The sequence below is a fragment of the Camelus dromedarius genome, chromosome 3 (assembly GCF_036321535.1).
Source record: "Camelus dromedarius isolate mCamDro1 chromosome 3, mCamDro1.pat, whole genome shotgun sequence".
Lineage (NCBI taxonomy): Eukaryota > Metazoa > Chordata > Mammalia > Artiodactyla > Camelidae > Camelus > Camelus dromedarius.
Window position 1 is genome coordinate 11,603,180 of NC_087438.1, and position 15,974 is coordinate 11,619,153.

General features: G+C 40.1%; 1 protein-coding gene across 1 annotated transcript in view; it reads right to left on the reverse strand.

Annotated features, from left to right (window-relative positions):
• MARCHF11 (membrane associated ring-CH-type finger 11) overlaps nucleotides 1-15,974 on the reverse strand; it is a 108,654-nt gene that overhangs the window by 542 nt on the left and 92,138 nt on the right. The window lies entirely within an intron of this gene.

Genomic DNA, 15,974 nt, shown 5'->3' on the forward strand with positions numbered 1-15,974 from the left:
AATTTGTGATCCATCCCAAAAAGGAGTCCCTGGCGGGGAGGTCCCTTCAGATAGAAAAGTGAGTAGGTGCTTCTCTTTCAAAGGAATTGAAATTCCATTGAAAGCTGATGGAAAGGCCAATGAAGTTTTTCTTAAGATGGAACGTGGCACGTATGCAGGGCGTGTCAGTTGGTAACAACCGCTTTTTAACCAAAGATTGACAATGAGAAGGTCCTACGTTCATCTACCTTGGGTGTATGTCCTAGAGAAACACTTATAAATAAATAGAAAAAAGGATGTATGTCAAAAAATGTTTATTACATATTTGTTTGTATTTGAGAAAAAAGATTGCAAACAGTCTCAATGTCCATCCTGAGAAGAATGGAAAAATTGTAGTGTTTGGACCCAAAGAACAAAAGCAATAAAAAAGAAGGGAACAAACTCTCATGCACTAATGTGGATAAATCTTAAAATAACAGTGGAAATCTTAAAGCCATATAAAAAAATGAAAATTTCAGAAATATAAATAATTGGAGTGAAGAAATACTATACATTTTTAGGGATACAGTCTATATATGGTAAAAATGTAAAAATGCGCATGAGAAGAATAATCATTAAATTCGTGATAGTGGGGAAGGAAAAAGATGAAAAAGAGGCTTCAAAGAGGACTTTTGAGTGTATCTCTAATGTCACATTTTTTTTTTCATCTGGGTAGTGAATGAATGTTTAACATGCTATCCTGTATACTTTTGGTGCACCGGAATAATTCATAATTTCAAAAGTCACAGAGAATTTATCAGGAAAATTGACCTAAGATGTGTTGAGGAATAGACAACAGAAGTAGGGGAGACAAATACGGAGGTTATGACATTGTAGTTGAGGAGCAGAGGGGCAGCAGGAAACAGAATACAGAGAAACAAACTAACCAACCTGTCAGAGGAAAAACTAACAGAAATTGTAATGCAAGAAGGGGAAGAAAATCAGTCTCACATTTTTAAGGCTGGAGGAATGGGTGATTGAAAGAATGGTCGTAATCTTTCCATAGGTACAAGTAAGGGTTTTGAACATGTTTTTGTTGGGGAGATTATTTCTTTTTTTGTCGGCTAAACTAATGCCAGGTAAGCAATGGAGATATCCAGCCTTTGAAAAATCACACCTACCTAATAGAATTCAAGTTTTACATCGTTCCCTTACCAGGAGGTAAACTTCTGACACACGTGACTTAAGAGCATTCCAAAGATATTAACATAGGCCACTAAAAATGCATGTGGTCTAATAAATAAAAATGTCTTAAACCTAGTTACGTACATCCCCAAAATTTTTAAAAGAAATGTAAACTTCTATTAGTCATTGCAATTCAAATAATTGTTTGATTCCTTTTTCCTAAGGAATAATCAGAGTTGATCCAACTGACCAGATGTTTTTGGAAAACAGCCAGAATTATAAGTCAAGACTACCAGATTTCAACTGATAATTCTAATTTTAGCTTTCTGAAGTCTCCATGGACAATGATTTAGCATTTCTGGGTTTTTTTTTTTCCTCCTTAAAATGCAACTGGAATTCCTAATCTATACATTCAGCACAATGGTATGACGATAAATTGGAATTCATCAACTATAAAGCACTCTGATTTCCTTGGAGATGATAACTAATGTAAATATAAGACATTATTATTAATTAAAAAATCAATAGTGAATCTGTGTGGTGAGGAACATTCATTCACACTAATCACAAAGCCATTATAGTCTGTGTCAGGTTCATTCTGGATAAGTGCAGTGATGGGGGCCTGGCTTCACCAGGGGAAACCACTCGTTTCACAGAATCCTATTCTTTTTTTTTTTTTTTTTATTGATTTCCTTTGAAAGGCCAGCAATCAGATCATTCACTTGAGCTCAAAGTCATTTTCTGGGAACATATTCCTGGTAGCACTTTTCTAAATACATAAATCTACCCAACCTGCAGAAATAAATCCCATAGGTCTTCATAGTACATTTTGAACCTATTTTAAAGAAAGACAACTACTTGAAGTTTTCATGAAGACGTAGACGTCCTGAATTTCCAGCTCCATGTGCTGCTTCTGAATTGTATTCAAGTTATGAAGGATGTTTAGGTTTTGCCTTATTCCCTGTGAATGTTTAGAATTACTTCTCACCATTTAGAGGCTTAAATTTTACTGAAATATGAGGAACCCCATCCCACCACCAAAGTTATCTTCTGTAATGTATACTTTTCCCCTTTCTCCTTTAGATTTTCTAGCAAAAGTCATCTGTACTAGTGGTTATGAGAAGTCTTGACTACTGTGATCATTGAAATCCAGAGGTAACAATTCGTTTAACTCTAGTTCCTGTGTGGAGAATCCAGCTATTGAACATCCTGCAGCTCTCCTTTCTTACTGATGATCAGTCCCCTCCGGTTTCATAACTGACCAGTTCGCTTCGTCCAGTAGCCTTCACTCTAATACCTCAAGTCAAGCCTTAAAATGAATTTGTCACCTTGACATTTCAGGTCACATGAAAACAGGCTTAGATTTACTTCTTCATCTGAGCCACTAACCCTGAAGGGGAAAGCAATGATAATTACTATAAAATGTAAATATTAAATATTTTATGACACTTGTTACATTATTAACGGCAAAGATGCCAACAAGGTGTGATTCATGGGAATCTGGCATTTTGCAGCTTGAGAATGTGTATGTGTCTGTGTATGTCTGGTTGGTTGCTTCTAATCATTTTCTTGTCAGAAACATTTAACTGGAGCATCCGTTACTGATGTGCAAAGGAACATTTTTGTTAGGGAATAATCTTTAACAAAAGAGCAGGTTTAAATAGTTTCTGGTTTCACTGAAATAAAAGCACACTGTTTATATAAGTATATCCTAAATTTGGAAGTGGTGTGTTAGTTGAAATTCTTGGTAGTAGGAACTGAGCTGGTTACCCAAGAAATAATGGGAAGATTATCAAGGTACATGCGTTCACATGTGTGCATGTATCTGTGTGTGTGTGCAAACACATACATGCGTTCACATTTGTGCATGTATCTGTGTGTGTGTGCACACACAGATACATGCACACACCGTTTGTCTATGTTTATTTCAATACAGACAAATGATATATTATAATTAACCGAGGCTTGAAAAATATATGGTCAAATATAAACAAATTTTGATAGTAACTACCAAACCACCAGTCTAATCATTTCATTTCTTGTGTTGCCAATCTTGGTTCTTGTTTGAATAGATCTGGCTATTTTTCATAATTTAAAAAGTAATATTTTTATCAGGGATTTGTTCTGTGCCAAGCACTGTGCTGGGTACTTCACACATGCACGACTCTCATTTAATCTTGACTGCAACCCTGTACACAGATACTAGTATTGAATAGTCTCACAGTTAAGGAAATTGAGACCTAGAGAGATTTAGCAAATCGTCCAACATTGTGAAGATATCAGCTCTGAGACTGAAGCCCAAAACTTGTCTATTTTGAGAGCTGCAATCCTACTCATGCTAAATTTCCAACTTACAGCATTCTCTCCTAGACATAGAATGACCAACTGAGAGACATCTTGCTATGGATTGAATGTATGTATCTCCCCAAAATTCGTATGTTGAAGCCTTAATCCCCAGCATGATGGTATTTGGAAGTAGGATCGTTGGGAGGTCATTGGAACTATATAAAGTCAGGAGGGTGTTTAACGTCCTTATAAAAAGAGGAAGAGACACAAGTTTTCCGTGTGTGTGCGTGTGTGTCTGCGTGTATCTGTGTGTGTGTGTGTGTGTGTGTGTGTGTGTGTGTGTGTGTGTGTGCGCACCAAGGAAAGATCACATGAGGACATAGCAAGAAGACGGCTGTCTGCAAACCAGGAAGAGAGCCCTCATCAGACTTAATACGCCAGCACCTTGACTTTGGATTACCCACTGCCTTCACTTTAAGAAATAAATGTTTATTGTTTAAGTGACCCAGGCTGTGGTGCTTCATTACAGCAGCTCAAACAGAACAAGATGGACCTAGTATATAAACTACATCACCCTTATTTACAATATGAGTAAACTAAGTCCCAGAGACTATGATTTGGAAAAAGTTACACAATTAGTTGCCACTTTTAATATCCTTGAGTGTCACTGACACTGTTCTATTTCTAGGAGTGCCAATAAAACTGCCCCTCCCAACCCTCCCCATCCTAGGAGAGAAAAGGGTTGTGGAGTCTTATATGAAGGCAACACCATCAGTGGTGAGCACTCCATCTGGAAATCTGTACCAACCTGAGCTTTCCCAGGAAATGCAAGATCCTGGTAACATAGGTTAATGGCTAAAGGCAAAATGCCTGTGAGCAGTTCAGTCACCACCACTGTTGGGAATGCCAACGAACTCCCAGCTCACAGCAGATATTTGGCCAGAAAAGGCTCTTGACTGCAAAAATGTCCAGTATTTCTCAGTTAAATTAAACCATTTTCCCTGGCCAACATTCTTCTCTCTCTCATTCTCCCTCTCCCTCTCCCTCTCTCTCTCTTTCCACCTCTCTCAGTGACATTTCCACATAACCAAACTCTATAAATATAGCCTGTGCCATTCTGAAAAGTCAGTGTGCACCAGAAGCAGGATGGTGACTTTGAGTCCCATTTAATCTCATTTAAGACAAAAAAATTAGAGAAGATTAGAGTCAATCTCACAACCTGGCTCCATTGTTCACTCCTAATTCCCACTACTACTTGGTGAAGACCAGAGTGTGGTTGCCCAAAAGAGGGTTAACTAAACAAGACTGTGGCCTGAGATCCCCTTTGCTGGAATAATCTTTGCTAGGATGTAATAAGTTACATTAATTCTCCTGGCACATTTTCTTAAGGCACCCGTCATTCAAATGCCCAACAGCTATGGGGACTTAGATGTAAGTGCAATGGTAATCACTTTAAAAGGCACTTCTCTATTGTTGAATTTTGTTAATAATGAATCTTGAAGAAATAACCGCAAGTCATTTCTATGTATAATGGATGTTTACTTTTGTTAGACTCAACTATATATGAAGCTTAAAGAAAAATATCAGAAAAACAACAAAAAAACAAAAATATAAAACTTAGAGATATAAAGATTGAAAGACAATTCATATTCCATCAGAAAAACCACTAAGTTCACCAAAGAAAGCTATCATCAGTTGACAGTCTAAAACCCAGGCCTCTGGGAACTACAATGTCCTGATCATATATGGGGATTTTGTGAACACATATTTCCAATGCTGCCCATCAGAACAAATAATGAAAAGAAATATCCTACAGAAAATGCACTTGTATCTATAAAAGATGAGTTGATTTTTGTTTTGTTGAATATTATATGTATCTATATCTTCCCCCACTCCCAGAACCAGGTTGAGAATGGCAGGCTGGTCATGAGGGTTTAAAGCTCAAGGGTTCAGATACAGATCATCATTAGCATTGGTTAAAAAAAAAATCTTCTGTGCAAAATAATGTGATAAGGACAACAAATTATTCAGAAACTTGCCACAACATGAAACTTGACACTAGAGGCTGGCTAATGTCCAAATATAGATGAGCTAATCCACCCACCCCCAAAGTGGAGAACAGCACACATGACGAAATGATTATCATAATAGTTAAGGCTCTAAATGACTGTTTTTTTCTAAGTAATACACAAGAAAAGCCCTGGTGCTGATTTTACGACACTGCCACCCTCTACGTCTTCCTCTCCCTCAGTGAAATCTGCAGTCAGTCATCAGCCTGGATTCAAAGAGCACTGGGTCTTCAGTGCTGATGGCATCCTGGCCTGGGAACAGAACAGGATGGCAAAGGCAAACTTTAATGTGGAGTATAACCTCTCACCAGCTGCCAGAGAGGAAAGCGCAGTCTTTTCTAGAAGGTCTGAACACAGGTTGAATTTGCTTCTCAACCTGCCATCCCTGTTTCAGTTCATGACCATCCCCCAAGTCAGTTAGGTTGAAACCTGTATCATCTAGACTAGTCTATCCTCTGGGCACTGAATTCTGCTAATTCTGTCTACTTAGCAAATCTGGGATAAAACAGAACATTATCTCTCTGTGACTCCAATCAGCCATGTGTTCCCTGAAGACTGGAAGGAACCCTCTTCCTACTTCAATGACCGATACAGAGCAGGAGCTCAATAAATCTTTGCTAAATGAGAAGGAATAAGAAAGAGAAGAGTGACCATCACTGGAATCTCAAGGATGACAAGATTGACTCTATCTAGGGATGACAGTGCTGTTAAAACACAAAAGGTCTCAAATATTGTTCTTTCATATGTTAGAGTAACACCTTGAGATAACAAAGACAGACTAAAATATACACACCAAGACTGGAAATGAAAAGGGTTTAGGGATCTGAGCCCACGTTTCTCAACAGTGGGTTTTGCCCTAGTCCCTCCAAAACACACACACACACACACACACACACACAGCCTAGAAGAAGTAGAAGAGCTAAAAGTCTTTACAAGGATTTGTTTTCAGCCTCTGTAAATGGTAGCAGCCTCTCGTTGACCTAATCACCAAATGTTTGCTTGAGTCAAACAATCATTAACCCAGATAATTACAAAATGCCCAGGTCCATGCCTAACACCTAAGAGACGGACAGGAGATGGGAAGATTGCAGTGACCTTCAGAACTTATAAAGTAAGTAACTCTGTAAACCTCAATGTAACAATATTTGGTTGAAAACCCTATCAATGTCTATCTTCTGCGTTAATTAATGCTTTAAGGATTGGAAATCTGCTTTAGTAGATTTCCATTTGCTTTCCACATTCTGAACCAAAGCTAGTCCTTAGAAGGGGGCTATTGGTGGACTTTTTCTGTGGCAAGTAGAAATCTGTACATCTAATTTTCCTTTTCATCTCCAATGGATAAACTATCTACTGCAAACTTGCAGGTCGTGATTTCATTAATCTTCAAGTTGACAATGCATGTATTGATTGTCCCATTTCATGGGGTGAGAACAACATTTTAAAAGATTTAACTGAAATATCTAATTAAAATCTGTTTACTTTTGTAACCTGACATAGGCTATTTCACTTTTGTTGGCTTTGCTTTTCATTTCTCTTAAATCATATAAGCTATGGGTAAAAATATAAACAAAAGCTGCCATCTAAGCATAAGTAAAATTTCTAATTCTCTCAGGGTTTTTAATTGAAAATATCAATGAAATTTTAGCCTGAATATAAAAATGTTAAGACCTTAGGTTTCCATAACATTCTATTCTGTGATCTAGCAAGAAAATTCAAGGTTGAGATGTGATTCTTAATACTAGTAATTCTTATCAAGAAACTGTTTCACTTAGACAATGAAAAGAGAGAGAAATGGCTTTTGGTATGGTATATTAAATATTTCATTCTCTTTAATAATATTTCTGTATGTTTTTGGTTCTATTAATTGGAATAAATAAAGACTACACTAAATAGATCATTACTTTGGGTTTTTAGGGAAATTTTTTCTCTATTTCTAATCTAAAATCAGTAGTTAAAAAAAAGTATATATTGCTGATACCATGCCTTAGGTGTTTGAGACAACAACCTAAAGACATTGTTTCACTTTATTGAATAGACAACATTTTGTAAATTAGCTATTCAAGCTCAGCTTATAAGGAGAGTTTTTTTTAAACCAAATAACAAGTAGAATTAACTGAATCACATATTTTTACACAGGCTCTGGAGTGACAGTGCCTGGAGTCCAATCTTGGGTCCCTCTTCTGTGTTACCTCCAAGAACTAGTCAATGGTACCTTAGTTTTCTCATCTGGGAGATGAACACCCACATCTCACAGGGCTGTTGAGAAGACTAAGCGTGGAAACTGATGTAAAGTGCTTAGAATGTTACCTGGATCACAGTAAACACGATCTTAGCCATCAATGGAGATTCAGTTTTTAAAACCTCCTTTTCACATACTTGGAAGCAGTTGAAGGCATATATGGGCTCCGTTTCTATGCTCATCTCTGTGGTTCCTCATGACCCCAGAGGAACCCTGCCAGCACACCCACAGTCCTGTATCCTCTGTGTTCTATGTAGGAGCATCATTTAGAAAAGTGATCATGTTCACACTCTCCTCAGTGAGAAAGTTCTTTGCTGCAAAATAATCTGAAGCCAGGAGGTCCCCAAAGAGGTGGGTCCCAGTTCTGAAAAACAATCTCTAGGTTCTTAGGTTAAGGGAACTGCCTTTTCATGTCATGGTTTCCAATAGCACACAGTCTACTTTGCTCTCTCTTTCAAGGAAAACTTCCCATTTCCATGTTGACTTGGCCTATTTGATAACTTAATTTCAGAGTTGCCTAGGAATGTACTCGGATCTCTAAAGTTGTTGCAATTGTTCTGAGCCTCATGTGTTTAGAAATCACACAATCACTCTTCTGGAAAATAGTCAAGTCAAAGAAGGAGTAAAGTTGAACAAAACACAAACACACAGGCACACACACGTGCACACGCACGCACGCATGCATGCTTGCATACAGAGTGCAGCCACAAAAGATGTCCCCTCCTGGCCTCTCGGCAGCTTCCGCCATCTCAGATGATTTGTGCCCTGACTCCTGGAGCTCCTCAGCCCCATAGACCCACACCCTTCAGGTCCATGTGGATGACCTGATTATGCTCTGACTTGCTTAACCCTTGTCCCACCTTCACCCCAGCCCAGGCCTTTCCCTTCCAGAAACCATTCCAGTTGCAAGCTCTGAAACTCCACCACCCTTGCTGACAACAAACTCCTCCAGCGCTTCTCACTTACCGACTTTCTTAATCTCAACAAATGCGCCCCATTCCACCTCCTGAAGACTTTGAGCCCCTATGTTGGACAATCTTTCCCCAGTCTTCCAGCTTCTTTCTGGCTCAGGTTCCTTCCCGAGCCACTGAGAAACCACACCCCATCCTGTGATCCCACTCCCACCACTCGAGGTGAACGGCAATGTTGATCTCACTGCTGATCTTCCAGCAACTCTGTGTATAAAACCTCCTGCTAGCCCAGCCTTACCATTTCACCACATTGTACTTACTCCCCAACTCTAATGGGTGACAATACACAACCAGCCCTCCCCAGCCTCACTCAGTCATGCCCAGTGATTCTTCCTGTCTCCTAGCTCAGTTTCTCTCCCCAAAGCCCCTGACAGCTGATTATTATTCTTAATGTTCCCCTCAGACTCCCTTCCCCACACTGTTCCTTCTCTGTCTCAACAGATACTCAAACTACCTACTTGCCTGAGAAACAGGAGATCTGCAAGGAAGCCCTTCAGTTTATTCTCCCGGAGCAGCACAAGCAGCCATGTCCAACTGTACCCACCCTCTCTTCCCACCTGCCCATCTCACGGGCATGGGGACGCATCCTGTGCAAGACAGACCACTTCCTTGCAGGCTGGGTTCCATCTCTGTATCTCAGGGGCATCAGGTTGTTCCTTCCCAACTGGATCTTTAATCTTTCTTCCAATTTCATCTGGGTCTGTCCTCTCAGCATTTGCTCAAACCTAACTCTGCCATTAAAACAGATAAACAGAACCTTTCTGAATTCCACACACATCTCTCTAGATTCTACCCTCATACCTGTGTCCTTTCTCAGCCAAGTTTATAAATCAGCTTATACTGGGAGCCCCTTTCTGCCTATCTCAGCCATTCTCAGCCTACTGTAACCTTGTGTCTATACATTCAACCCCATATTGCCGAATCCAGTTGAGACGATGGTCAGAGCACAGCCATTCAAGGAATGACACAGCAATTAACACCAAAATGGCAGAAGATTCAATGCCCAGTAGGCTTAAGATGGGGGGAGGTTTGACTTCTGATAGACCTTGAGCTTCATTATACACCCATTGTAATATATTAGCATGATGAATAACATGCCCACAGGTGCCATGACCGTCCCAAGGCTAACCACAAAAGGTCAAAGAGTGGGCGATGGCCCAATTCCTGGGACTCCCAGCCCCTTCCCCAGGGCAGCTGGAATAGTCCTCCCACTTGTAGGCTTGTGAAGCTACCGAGCCCATAAAAACTGGCAACAGCACCCCTCATGGCCACCTCTCTTGCTCCCTCCTCTTCAGAGAGACAGCCACACTCTGTCTATGGAGTGTATACTTTTACTTTAACCTGAGCACCCAACCCCCACACCTCGTGGCCTTTCTCTCACCTTCTGAAACAGCCTACACTCTAGGCAGTATGTATGTCTAGATAAATCTACCTTTACTCAACTGTGGCTCACTCTTGAATTCTTTCCTGTGTGAAGCCAAGGAAGCACACTTGGCGGGGCACGTCCCAGGGACTCGACGGACACCTAGGACAAAGCCCTCCTCATGCCCACATCTGTCTTCCTGCAGCACAGTGATACATTTTGGCTTTATTTCACCCATTCTTGATAAGGCACCTGGCACTGTCAGACACTTGCTCTTCTGCCCCCAAGTCCTTCCTCAACTCACCTGACTCAGCTCTGTCTTTCTCTGGCCATACGCCTCCCTCTGCCTGCTCTCTGTGTCTCACCACCTTCCTCAAACTGCCGCTCCTCTCACCCAGTCACTCACCCAGGTTTCAACTGCTATATAAATCTCCAGCTTGAATTTCCAACCTTAAGTATGATTAACCTTCCCCCATCTGCTCTCACATCTACTTCTCTCCTGGCACTTCCCATGCTGTGTTTTAATTGCTTATTTCCCTGCCTGTCTCTCTCCAGCAGCTGGAGAGCAGGGAGGATGCTCTATTCCAAGGCTCGATGAAGCTTTTCTGTAAAAAGCCAGACAGTAAATATTGGAGGCTATGTAAACATCATGATCCTTCTTTGACGAGTTTGCAGTCTCTCACTAACAACACATAAATGAATGGACATGACTGCGTTTCAACAAAACTTCTTTTATAGGCACTGAAATTTATATTTGATATAATTTTCATGTGCCATGAAATAATCTCAATGTTTAGTCAACCATTTCAAAATGTAAAAATCATTCTTAGATTAAAAACAGGCAGCAGATCCTGTACTATTTATATCTCCCTCCTGCATTCCAGACGTGGGATGCAGTAAATAGTCAATGAATGTTGGCCCAAGAGGTGACTAACATTTCTTTGGCTAAGCTGGACCCAGTTGAGAGAGGTGGCAGGAAACAAAACTCAGTAATGACAATAGATCTGGTCTGCTGCTAGGCTAATCAAATCATGTCAACATTTCTCCCAAAGAACTTGAACTGTACAAGGTCACAGGAGAGTAAGGCGTTGGGTTTTATCCCCCAGGAGGGGGCCTAATGAGTTAACTCACTTTGAGAGACCATTTCAGGCACAGCCCTGAGGGCAAGTAGCAAAAGCAAGTTCCCTTCTATTTTCTTTCCCGAGCCTTTAAAGACAGCAATCCCACTAATAACCAACTACGATAATAATCTTCAGAGAAATCGGTAAACATCAGTATGATTAAGGTATGGAAAAGCCTATAATTTGTGCCTCCAGAGTAAAGCGATAATAACAGCTGACTTCTCAAAACATATAGAGGGTAAAGATTTGTTTTTCCTCTAGCAATTTTGAATTATAAGGGGCCATTCTGCCTCTCCCTCCAAGGGAGGGAGTGCTCAGAAATCAGAAACCGGAAAAAATCCTAGGCTGGGACAATTTGGAGAATGGACTGCCACTCATGATTTAAACCGGCCGTGTTGCATCAGACTCCAAGTGCAGCTGGGCATTTTCTGGGGCATGAAGCAGGTTAAGATATTCTGAAACCAGGAAATAATGATCTGTGCTCATAAAGGAATTCTGCTCTGAGAAATGATTCCAAACAAGCTAGGAGAGCATGCGAATCTGCTGCAGGGGTGACAGACCAGCCAGCGACGCCAGCCTCACTGCCCGTCCTCGCCTGGAAGGAAGTTTGAAGGGAAACCCAGCGGGACTCTGGACAAGAGTAGAAGGTTTCCGTCCACCCTACATTAGCAGCTGGATAAAGTTCTCCTAAGTAGCCAAATTGAGACGCTGGAGGGATGTCGATCCCCAATCAAATTATAGATCAGGAAGCGGAAGCCGGAAATGGAGCAGAGATGGCTGACAGTCTTCTTATGTCTGCAGGGAAAGTTGTGATAGGAGATTCAAAAAGGAAGCACTGGGCTAATTGACTTCCCTAGTTATTTTTCCAAACGGTGTTCAAGTGGAGCTTTTTTCGTGTGCCTTATGATTCATGCAGACTTATCCACATGAATGCTTCCTATGAAACTCAGAATGAGACAACAGAGACAACACCTCCCACCCTCCGCCTCCCGCTGTCACCCACAGTGCCAGCCAAGGCGCTCAGGCTGCCATCTGCATCCCCACTCTGGCTGGATGCTGACCTACTGATGGTCAAAGCTCTGTTTTCCTGAGTGATCCAAGTGGCTCAGATCCCAGACTTGGTAGTGGTGGTGGTGACTGGGGTGGGAGGGGGCGGACTATGATGGAAAGTCAGCTTCCTTCACCAAAAAAAAAAAACAAAAAACAAAAAAAAAAAAACTACTTTACATATATTTGAAGTCTTATGATCAAACTTGCTGATAATTCTGAATGAGGTAAGGTGCAGCCCTGAGAAGAGGTAGAGGGGGTGTTGGTGGCCGACAGCTATTGTCCTCACTTCCCATAGAGAAAGCGTCTTCAATGTGGAGACGGCCCACGTCAGATCACACTGGGTTCTGTGGTCCTGGCTCTCGGTAGGCAGGCCTGGGAAAGAGCTTACTGTGTCAGACATCCACAAAGTCCTCTGTGCAGGACAGTACCTCAGGGACCCTAGAGAGTGGTGAACTTGACTGTTCTCTTGATCTTTTTACATTTTCACCTGGAATTATTTGATACATTTTATATTTATTCATAAATATTTTGCAGCTTAAAAAAAAATGCTATTTCTCTACAATGACCCAGGAGTTGCCAGCAACTGTCCTTTCAAGCACACTCATCTGTATGTTTGACGACCCTGTGTGACAGCGTGAGAATTGGTGGCTCTCTGGTGGGGGCTCTCCAGAAAACCCATTTTTTTTTTCCTGCTCTAAATCATGGCATATTTCAATTCTAATGCTAATTTCTTTCTAAGTCTCAGTAAATATGTTTTTCACCTAAAACACTTTAAGAAATATTGTCAACTTCTGAATCATGCTGGGAAGCGCCAGAGAGCATGGAAAGTTTTAAACAGAGGAGAGTTTTAACATCCTTTATATTTTGCTTGGAATGTATGAGAATTTTCTTCCTTGGTTGATTCATTTCTTAATTATTCTTTGCTTATGCTAATTGGGTTATATCTGTTGAAAGCAAGCCACAGGAAGGAAGATGACCTAAAAGCACCATTTTAGGTGGAAACAACTATTAAATGGGCAACTGGTCATCCTCGATGGTGTGGATTCATTTGCCATAACCAAGACTCTGATTACGCTGAAATTCTTTTGTCAAACTTCTTCACTTTTCCTCATATAATGTAAAAAAAAAAAAAAAGAAAATGTGCATTTCAGATTTCACATCAATAAAATGTTAAATCATGTGTTAGTTTCAGCTGCTCTGCCTGGAGCAAAAAATAGCCAAGTGAAGCAATATCAAACTTCTATTTTCTCAATGTGCAAAATATGGAACTGAGAACCAGGTCCTGTGCCCAGAGCCTTCCCCCATGCATTTGTGCTTCCTTTCTGAATTTGCTCATCTTCCTTTGTCCAGTGTGCAAATCTTCTTAGGGGGGAGCCGAGAGCAGCAGCCTGCTGTGATTATTACTTCTCCCTAAATTACTGCCCCTGGGCTACAACATCTCAGTGATTTAAATCCTTTATATCAGATTAGTTTTCCTAGTGCACAGTCATAGTCTGGATGTCATCTATTCAAATATTTAAAAGAGCTCACCAAATATGTAAAGTCATATTTCTTTGTACTCCCACTTCCTTAAGACGTCTCCCTCTTACGGTTCTCTGTCTACCTTTTGACCACCACCCGCTCACCTTTAATAGCCTTCTCTTAATTGTCTTGAACTCATTTTCACTTTATTCGTCTTTCAGGGAACAGAGCTACTTTATCATTTAGGAAATACAACTGGTCTATTCAGACAAGGTGAAACCTGTTCATCAAACTCTCACACGTTTACCATTCCATCATGTAGAAATCTATCCATTATGGTAGCCATTAGCCAGAGTAGCTATTTAAGTTAATTTAAATAAAACTAAATTAAAAATTGAGTTTCTCATTCTCACTAACTGTATTTCAAGTGCGCAACAGCCAAATGTAACTAGTGACTTTTGTACTGGACAGCACAGTTGCACAACATTTTCATCATTGCAGAAAGTTCTGTTGGGCAGACTTGATCGAGATATTTGAACTATAAGAGAACCCAGACCCTTAGGAGAATTCAAAACTTTAATAGCAAGAAGAAACTGGATCGTGGGAAAGCAGACAATGTATTGGTTAATAATAAATGAAAACAACAAGCAGATTTACTTTGTCTGGAACTAAGTACATTTTCCCAAGTAAATACATTTTCTAGAAATATTTACATTTCTGTTTAACAGTCCAATAATAATCTCTTCCTAAACATTATATACACTGGCTGGATTATAATATTTTTTGATTCTAGAATAATCTTCTATGGATTTTCAGAATTATTTTTTAAGAAAATTTATGAAGCTGTCAATCTGCTTATTCTCATTCAGGTATAAACAAGTTTGAAAGCTTGGATGAACAGGAATAGGGGCATGTTTCCAACCGCTTTAAAGCCCTCTGAATAGAGAGCCAATCCTACATCGTCCAGTGGTGACAAGGGAGCCATCTTCCCACTTGCCAAGCACCTCTTCATCCATCAGCCTGCTTGGCTATCACTTCGCCATGAAATCTCCCTGAAACCATTCCCTCTCTGCACAAAACAGCCAGCGTCAATCTCTCCTGGCTGTCCAACTACCATCTCCTGTGCACAATCCCATCACCGTGCACAGCCCGCTGAATTCTAGGTACCTCACTTACATGTCTGTCTGCCCCTGTAGCTGGGAGCTCCTTGGGGGCAGGAAAATGACCAGCTGTTATTTGCATCCCCCGCACTCAGCACTGTGTCTGACACATAGAAAGTTTATTGGACTGAGCTGAGCAAATTGGACTCAAAGCTGCAAACCTGCTTTTCACTGTAACTCTGATTCTAGTCTTGTATTTGAGGTATAATCAATGTAACCTATTTTGTTACTGTGTACGTTTAATTAGGAGACATTTTAATTAATTTGAAATGTTAGCAGGAGCTATACCGGCTATTAGCATCTGGTTGCCTGTTGGCAGCCTGTGTGTATTTGCTTTCTTGACTGTAGTAGATCCCCATTTCTTGGGAGAAGGTAAGATTTTTCTATGGGTCCAAAGAGACTAATTAATGAGATTGCCAAGTGAAATAAACAATGTTCTTCAATCTGAATTCTTTAATATTTTCTTTAATATTTTTAATATTTTAATATTTAAAAATAACTCGAATGGTGGGGCTTTGATTTGATGAGCCAAAAGACAGCGAAAAGTATGTTAATATTTAAAACTTAGATAAAAATTCACTCTCCAAAGTGTCTCCAGGAAAATGTTAATTTTTGTTCCTTAGAAATTTGACTTTATAGAAAGGTCAAATGCTCAGATTTCAAAAGGGAAGCCCAAATATGTCACATAGTGTCAAAAAGATCATTAGTTCATATGTGTGTACTCCTAAAACCGGAATTCTAATAATCCTGATTAAAGGACTGGTCTTAGCCATCAAAATTTAAGATAGAATAACTCAGCCTAAATGCAAGCTGTGAAATTCAATAAAATTATTCCCTAACCAAGAAATATATGGTCTTTTTCCATGTTGTAATATCAAGAAAGTCAACTGGAATTTCTTCTCTGCAGATTGGATTGGGAGCTTAGTGGTTCTTTTGTTTTCCATCTCTCCCTTCAATATCAATGAAATACTACATTTTACAACATCTATGTTGCAAGACAAAACAAACACTGTCTCTGAATGCATTGAGGAATTTGTGGGATAATTTCATTAATTCTCCTTTTTTTTTAGAGCCATACCCTAGAGATTAGATTTGTATAGAGATTTCCAAT